The following is an 8,037-nucleotide window of genomic DNA, read 5'->3' as shown; positions in this document are numbered from 1 at the left end:
GGACTGATATATTATTTATCCTAAATATTTAAACATACAGGCTAGGACTAAAATGAAATAAAATAAAATTACGAGACTTAATTAAAACATATAAGAATTGATTTTAGTGACAAAAATAGAAATTTACAAATCTAGGATGACTACGCGAGAGGTTTGACCCGTGTGCGAAATTACAGATATACCCCTGCCCAAAACGGCGTCGTTTGGGAGGGGTATATATGATCAAATGGCTGGCCCGTAGGGCCAGCATCCCTCATTCTCTCTTCTTCGTCTCTCTAACCGAGAGAGTTTATAAAACTCTCTCGCCTCTCTCTAACCGAGAGAGTTTCCGGCCGTCGCCGGACACCGTACTCCGGTGTTGGTCTCCACCGCCGGCTACCACACGCGGTGGCCGGATTTTTCCTAAAGACCTAAAATAAAGACCCGAACCTCCCAAGGCCGAATCTGGCCTTGGTTTGCCCTAAAAAGCTCTGGATCGGAGCAGATCTAGAGAAATACCTTGGGGTATTTCGAATGTTTCCTCGGTACGTAGCGTCTCCGGTTACCTTGTGGTTTCCTCGGTAAGTTCTTTCTCTTTTCTTTCTTTCTGTTTTGTTTGCTGCTGAGGGTTGTTATTATTTTTTTCTTTTTTCTTTTTTTTCTTGTCGTTCTCTGCCGTGTCTCTCCGTGGCTCTCTGGCCGTTGCTCTCTTCTCCTTCTTTTTTTCGCAGGTATGGTGGCTTTTATAGCCACCACGAGGTTCTGTTTGGACCGGTCCCGAGAGGGATGTCTAGGTGAGTCACCATAGCTATGCTGGTGACTCACCATGGAGCTCGATTTGGGCTGCCATCTGGTGTTCTGGAATTTACGGCGGTGAGGTGGCGTGGCAAAAGCAGCGTCGGCAGCGACTGGTTGGACCATCTGGCAGTGGAGGCGTCGGCAGAGGCGGCTGCTGAGATCTCTTGGAGCGGCGGCGGCGGCAACAGTGCTAGGGTTTAGAAACCCTAGCTGAAACCCTAAATTGGTTTAGGGTTTCCTTTTGGGTCTGGGCCGGTTCTGGTTGTTTGTAACTGGGCCGGTCCAGTTTTCATTGGGCCTGTAATTATTTTTAATAATAATAATAATAATAATAATAATATTTATAATAATTATAATAATAATAATAATAATTATAATAATAATAGTAATAAATCAAAAATGGGTAAAAAAATTAGTATCTTCAGCTGTTCCTCTTTGCTCATTTTTGTGTTAACAAGAATAGGGCAAAGATGAAAAGATAATAAATTTTTTTATCCATTTGGCTTCACTTGATTATGCATGGAGATGTTGAATAACTTCTTCTCTTTCTTTCAAATGAGTTCTTCTCATTATGAACTTTCCGTCATTCAAAAGGTTGAATAAGCTCTTGATGAGTTCTTCTCATTATGAACTTCTTCTTCCTTCTTCAGATGAGTTCTTTTCATTATGAACTTTTTCTGGAAAGGCTGATCCATCAATTGATGAATTCAGGTAAAAGGTTGAACAAATTCTTCTCATTATGAACTTCTTCTTCCTTCTTCAGATGAGTTCTTCTCATTATGAACTTTCTCTGGCAAAGCTAATCCATCAAGTGATGGATTCAGGCAAAAGGTTGAACAAATTCTTCTCATTATGAATTTCTTCTTCCTTCTTCAGATGAGTTCTTCTCATTATGAACTTTCCCTGGCAAAGCTAATCCATCAAGTGATGAATTCGAGCAAAAGGTTAAACAAGTTCTTCTCATTATGAACTTCTTCTTCCTCTTCAGATAAGTTCTTCTCATTATGAACTTTCTCTGGAAAAAATAATTCATCAAGTGATGAATTCAGGGAAAAGGTTGAACAAGTTCTTCTCATTATGAACTTCTTCTTCCTCTTCAGATAAGTTCTTCTCATTATGAACTTTTTCTGGAAAAGCTGATCCATCAAATGATGAATTTAAGCAAAAAGTTGAACAAGTTCTTCTCATTATGAACTTCTTCTTCCTTCTTCAGATGAGTTCTTCTCATTATGAACTTTCTCTGGAAATGCTGATCCATCGAATGATGGATTTGAGCAAAAGGTTGAACAAATTCTTCTCATTATGAATTTCTTCTTCCTTCTTCAGATGAGTTCTTCTCATTATGAACTTTCTCTGGAAATGCTGATCCATCGAATGATGAATTTAAGCAAAAATTTGAACAAGTTCTTCTCATTATGAACTTCTTCTTCCTCTTCAGATAAGTTCTTCTCATTATGAACTTTCTCTGGAAATGTTAATCCATCAAGTGATGAATTCGAGCAAAAGGTTAAACAAGTTCTTCTCATTATGAACTTCTTCTTCCTCTTCAGATAAGTTCTTCTCATTATGAACTTTCTCTGGAAAAAATAATTCATCAAGTGATGAATTCAGGGAAAAGGTTGAACAAGTTCTTCTCATTATGAACTTCTTCTTCCTCTTCAGATAAGTTCTTCTCATTATGAACTTCTTCTTCCTCTTCAGATAAGTTCTTCTCATTATGAACTTTTTCTGGAAAAGCTGATCCATCAAATGATGAATTTAAGCAAAAAGTTGAACAAGTTCTTCTCATTATGAACTTCTTCTTCCTTCTTCAGATGAGTTCTTCTCATTATGAACTTTCTCTGGAAATGCTGATCCATCGAATGATGGATTTGAGCAAAAGGTTGAACAAATTCTTCTCATTATGAATTTCTTCTTCCTTCTTCAGATGAGTTCTTCTCATTATGAACTTTCTCTGGAAATGCTGATCCATCAAATGATGAATTTAAGCAAAAAGTTGAACAAGTTCTTCTCATTATGAACTTCTTCTTCCTCTTCAGATAAGTTCTTCTCATTATGAACTTTCTCTGGAAATGTTAATCCATCAAATGATGGATTTGAGCAAAAGGTTGAACAAATTCTTCTCATTATGAATTTCTTCTTCCTTCTTCAGATGAGTTCTTCTCATTATGAACTTTCTCTGGAAATGCTGATCCATCAAATGATGAATTTAAGCAAAAGTTGAACAAGTTCTTCTCATTATGAACTTCTTCTTCCTCTTCAGATAAGTTCTTCTCATTATGAACTTTCTCTGGAAATGTTAATCCATCAAGTGATGAATTCGAGCAAAAGGTTAAACAAGTTCTTCTCATTATGAACTTTCTCTTCCTCTTCAGATAAGTTCTTCTCATTATGAACTTCCTCTGGAAAAAATAATTCATCAAGTAATGAATTCAGGGAAAAGGTTGAACAAATTCTTCTCATTATGAATTTCTTCTTCCTCTTCAGATAAGTTCTTCTCATTATGAACTTTTTCTGGAAAAGCTGATCCATCAAATGATGAATTTAAGCAAAAAGTTGAACAAGTTCTTCTCATTATGAACTTCTTCTTCCTTCTTCAGATGAGTTCTTCTCATTATGAACTTTCTCTGGAAATGCTGATCCATCGAATGATGGATTTGAGCAAAAGGTTGAACAAATTCTTCTCATTATGAATTTCTTCTTCCTTCTTCAGATGAGTTCTTCTCATTATGAACTTTCTCTGGAAATGCTGATCCATCAAATGATGAATTTAAGCAAAAAGTTGAACAAGTTCTTCTCATTATGAACTTCTTCTTCCTCTTCAGATAAGTTCTTCTCATTATGAACTTTCTCTGGAAATGTTAATCCATCAAGTGATGAATTCGAGCAAAAGGTTAAACAAGTTCTTCTCATTATGAACTTTCTCTTCCTCTTCAGATAAGTTCTTCTCATTATGAACTTCCTCTGGAAAAAATAATTCATCAAGTAATGAATTCAGGGAAAAGGTTGAACAAATTCTTCTCATTATGAATTTCTTCTTCCTCTTCAGATGAGTTCTTCTCATTATGAACTCTAACTGACACTGCTGATCCACCGGGTGATGAATTTAAGCAAAAAGTTGAACAAGTTCTTCTTCTTCAAATGAGTTCTTCTCATTATGAACTCTAACTGGTAATGATGATCCATCAAATGATGAATTTATATCTTTGCTAAAATCTTTGAAATTCCTGTCAAATCTTAACATGGATAAAATGAATGAAAATGCTCCTATTTTGCAAATGTCTAAATATAATGCATGAATGTTGATGCAATTTTTCATTTTACTTCAAAATGGTGAACTCTATTTTCCTCCACTTCATCATTTATTGCCAGGGTCACCTCTGAATATCAGTGTAGCAACTTATGCTATCAAGCTTGCATTTCTGAAGAACCATCTGATCAACTTGTATCTTTATGTCTTCTTTGCTTCATGAAAGTATCAGAAGAATTGTTTCACTTGTGGAACTCTTGCTATAGTCAGAGCTATGACTTTGATGCCCCATCTTGTCTTGGATAAAACCAACTTTATTTGTTTGGACTTGTGTAGAAATCCCATAAAGTTTTCATCTTTGAAAAGAGAATCTGTCATCTTTGAAAAGAGAATCTATCATCTTTGAAGAGTGTAGATGTAGATATGCCTGACTCAGCAGGGATTAATTAGGAGAGTAGAGCCTGTTCTAATTTGACTCTTGAAACATATCACAAGGAAGATTTATTCCAATTCCTTTCATGTCTCCACATATAATCAGATTTTGAATAAGGCAACTTGGACCATATCATGTCGAGATGCTTAGCAACAACTTATTGTTTGATCTTAGTTGGCTCCAATAGTTTCTTGTTGTTAAAATTTCAGCTCTCCTTCTGTGGAAAGAAATCTTCATCATATCTCAACTTCTAATCTTGGGGTTGAAGAAGACATACTTCATCTTGGATCAAAAATGGAAACCATATGATCACAACATTGGTTCAGCATCAGAATAACTGGTTCGTAAAACATTTGACAACACATGCATCATCTCATGTGGTTTCTACTCAGATGTAAAACATTTGACAACACATTCATCCTTTTCTGTGTATTCTGCTCAGATGTCTCAATCATTGAAGCTCTTTGCCTAGTGTTCAAAGTTTTTGTATAATGTCACAAGATCACTTGAGAACAAAACTCAATGGGAATACAAGAGAAATGTTAGTATTACCAAAAAAGTTGGTCAAATTCACAAAATGTGCTGGTGTCGAATTGAATATGAGATACTAATTGCTCTTGATATTATCTCAGGCAAGGGAAAGTATAATACTGATCACATTTTTTCCATAATGAGCGTTGTAGGAAGTAGAAACACATCAACTATAGGATCCACGTACAGAAAAAGGTCCAGGGAATTCTTGCTGCTGGGGATGAAACGCGCATGATAAAACCCAATAGATGGAAAATCAGTTCATCTTGGCTGGCAATGATGACCCCAATAACAACGTGAATAACAGTAATGTAAGTGAGTCGAGTATTCCTTTCCAATGTCATCAAGTAAGTAAAAACTGATGTGAAAAACAGCTTCATAATCCCAACAGTATGGTTGAAACTAACTGCCAGGAACCTCAAAGAAATATTTTCAATTATCACTGATACAGAGAATGCAAAATTCAACGCTGAGATCTTGAGGAACTGAACCCTGGATCGAGTAGTCTATCTGGGGACCATTTTTATCTCTGTTGGGTAGATATTTGTTCAACAACAGGACCCTGATGTAAGTGTTTGATGAATGAAGAAATTATGTATAGTCAGCTCAACTGTCACTGTTTCATCATTTTCATTCTTCACACCTTTCTGTCTCATTGGAAATATTTTTTCAAGTCAATGATCTTGACATAGGATGATGTGGGCCTTCAGCATGCCCCAATATTTACTGATATGAGCGTTCAAACTACATCAACATTCTTCATTCTGATTGAAAGGGGCTTTCAGCATGCCCCGACATTTGTTTCTTGTTAATCTGAGCCTTCAAAATGCCCCACATGGATCTGTCTGAAGGAACCTTTAAAATGCCTCAACATTGGCTGATACAGATGCTAAAAGTATGCTCAACATTACTTCTTGTTGAGATGGGCCTTCAAAATGGCCAAATATTCATATTACTGCGAGCCTTCAAAATGCCCCAATATTCTATTTCTGGTTGAAAATGGGCCTTCAAGATATCTCTCTAGATCTGTTTGATTCACTCTCAATGTCTATTTGACTGAAATGTTATGATCCATCACAAGGTTCAATTTTGACAATGAACTGTTGTAGGTACTTGTGGCTTTATTCGTGCCCAAAATATGTTTATCTTGAATACTCTCATTCTGGCGTCACTAAACAGCAGTGTTGTCAAGTAACTGGAGGAATCCTCTTCACGTTGTCACAGACTTAAGAAACAATCAATCATTTTGACAGAAACGTCTGAGATATGTGCCTCTTTTGAATGAACTGACCATTTTCTGTATATAGAGGGATTTAATCAGACAGAGCAGTAAAAATAGCTTGGTAATCCGTTCCAGACTGACACAGTGGCTTATCATCTTTCAGTGAAGGCCATCTCTGAAATATACTTTTCTGTGGGAGAGAAATCAATTTATGCAAACAGTAATCTGATGCAATAGCAAGACTACATATACAGTGGTACAGGCTCTTGAAAAATCCACACTCATGCAACATGTTGATTCTGATAATAACTCATCTGATTATGAAGCGATCTTTCAGGATGATTTCACAGATATTGATAGTTCTTCTGATATCGAGGAAATCCTGAATTCTGATTCTGATGAGGAGAATAAACTGTTATACTTGACAAAAATAGGATATTCAGAGGCTGAGGCTTCAATAGCCATTGAGATATGTGGTCCAGATTCATCAATTGCAAAGTTGACAGATTTTATATGTGCTGCTCAAATGGCTAAGGCTGCTGATGCACTTCTTTCAGGAGAAGATAGGAAGCCATTATGCAATGATCCCAATTACAAGCAAAGGCGAAACTTGGGCTATGATTTGTGGAAAAGGAAGAAGCAGAGGAAGCTTGAAAAGAAGCTTCTTAATGAAGATGATCATGCAGTTCATCTTTCAATTCCAATGATCGGTTCTGGGGTTCCTACCGAATCAGATCAGATAACTCAAAGAACACTTTCAGAAGATGCTATTGAGTCTCCTTATTTCTACTATGAGCAAATTCATCTTCCAAATTCAATGATTGGTTCTGTCCAACCAGATTAGATAACTCAAAGAACACTTCCAGAAGATGCTATGAACAAATTCATCTTCTAAATTCAATGATTGGTTTTGCCAAACCAGATCAGATAACTCAAAGAACACTTCCAGAAGATGCTATGAGCACATTCATCTTCCAAATTCAATGATTGGTTTTGCCAAACCAGATCAGATAACTCAAAGAACACTTCCAGAAGATGCTATGAGCACATTCATTTGTTCCATTTAATGTTTGGACTGGGATATCACAGTACTTATTCGATGTAAAGCCAGAATTTGTAGATTCGAAGCATTTTCATGCTGTCACACTGAAAATAGGCTATATTCATAATCTGCCAATTAAGAACAGAGTTTCTCTTATTCTGCTTCCTCCATGTGCTGATGCTTTTCCATTGACAAAGAAATGATGGCTTTCATGTGATCCAAGAACAAAGTTGAACCGTTTATAAACATGTACAAGAAGTACCAAATTGACAGAAAGGATCTGTAAAGCTCTTGAAGCTTATGACAATGAGCCAACTTCGAGTGTTCAGAAGTATGTTCTTGATGAGTGCTGAAAATGGAATCTAGTATGGGTTGGAAGGAATAAAGTTGCTTCACTTGAACCTGATGAGGTGGAAATGCTTCTAGGTTTCCTTAAAAACCATACATAAGGATCTGTTTAGAGACATGTTTCCCAGTGATATCAATGTCTTATTTCTTTTTGCTGGAATCAGTGCTGCAAAGATCGCCTTCTACTGTCTTAGTATATCTTTGAAAACAGAGGTGCAAGAACTGAATGGTGATCGGTTGGAGCAATTGATGAATAGATTTGGCGGATTCGACCTTGTTGTCGGTAGCATCCCGTGTAACAATCTTACCGGAAGCATAAACGTCATCATGATTAACTAGAATATTTTTGTTGGTGCATTTTCTTGTAATGACTGCTACGACAGCTGTCTCTTCTGCTGCTCCAAAATACACACTGCCATATCTCACTCTTCCTT

Source organism: Hibiscus syriacus, unplaced genomic scaffold, assembly GCF_006381635.1.
Source record: "Hibiscus syriacus cultivar Baekdansim isolate YM2019G1 unplaced genomic scaffold, ASM638163v2 tig00111621_pilon, whole genome shotgun sequence".
Lineage (NCBI taxonomy): Eukaryota > Viridiplantae > Streptophyta > Magnoliopsida > Malvales > Malvaceae > Hibiscus > Hibiscus syriacus.
Note: the sequence above shows the minus strand (reverse complement) of the source record.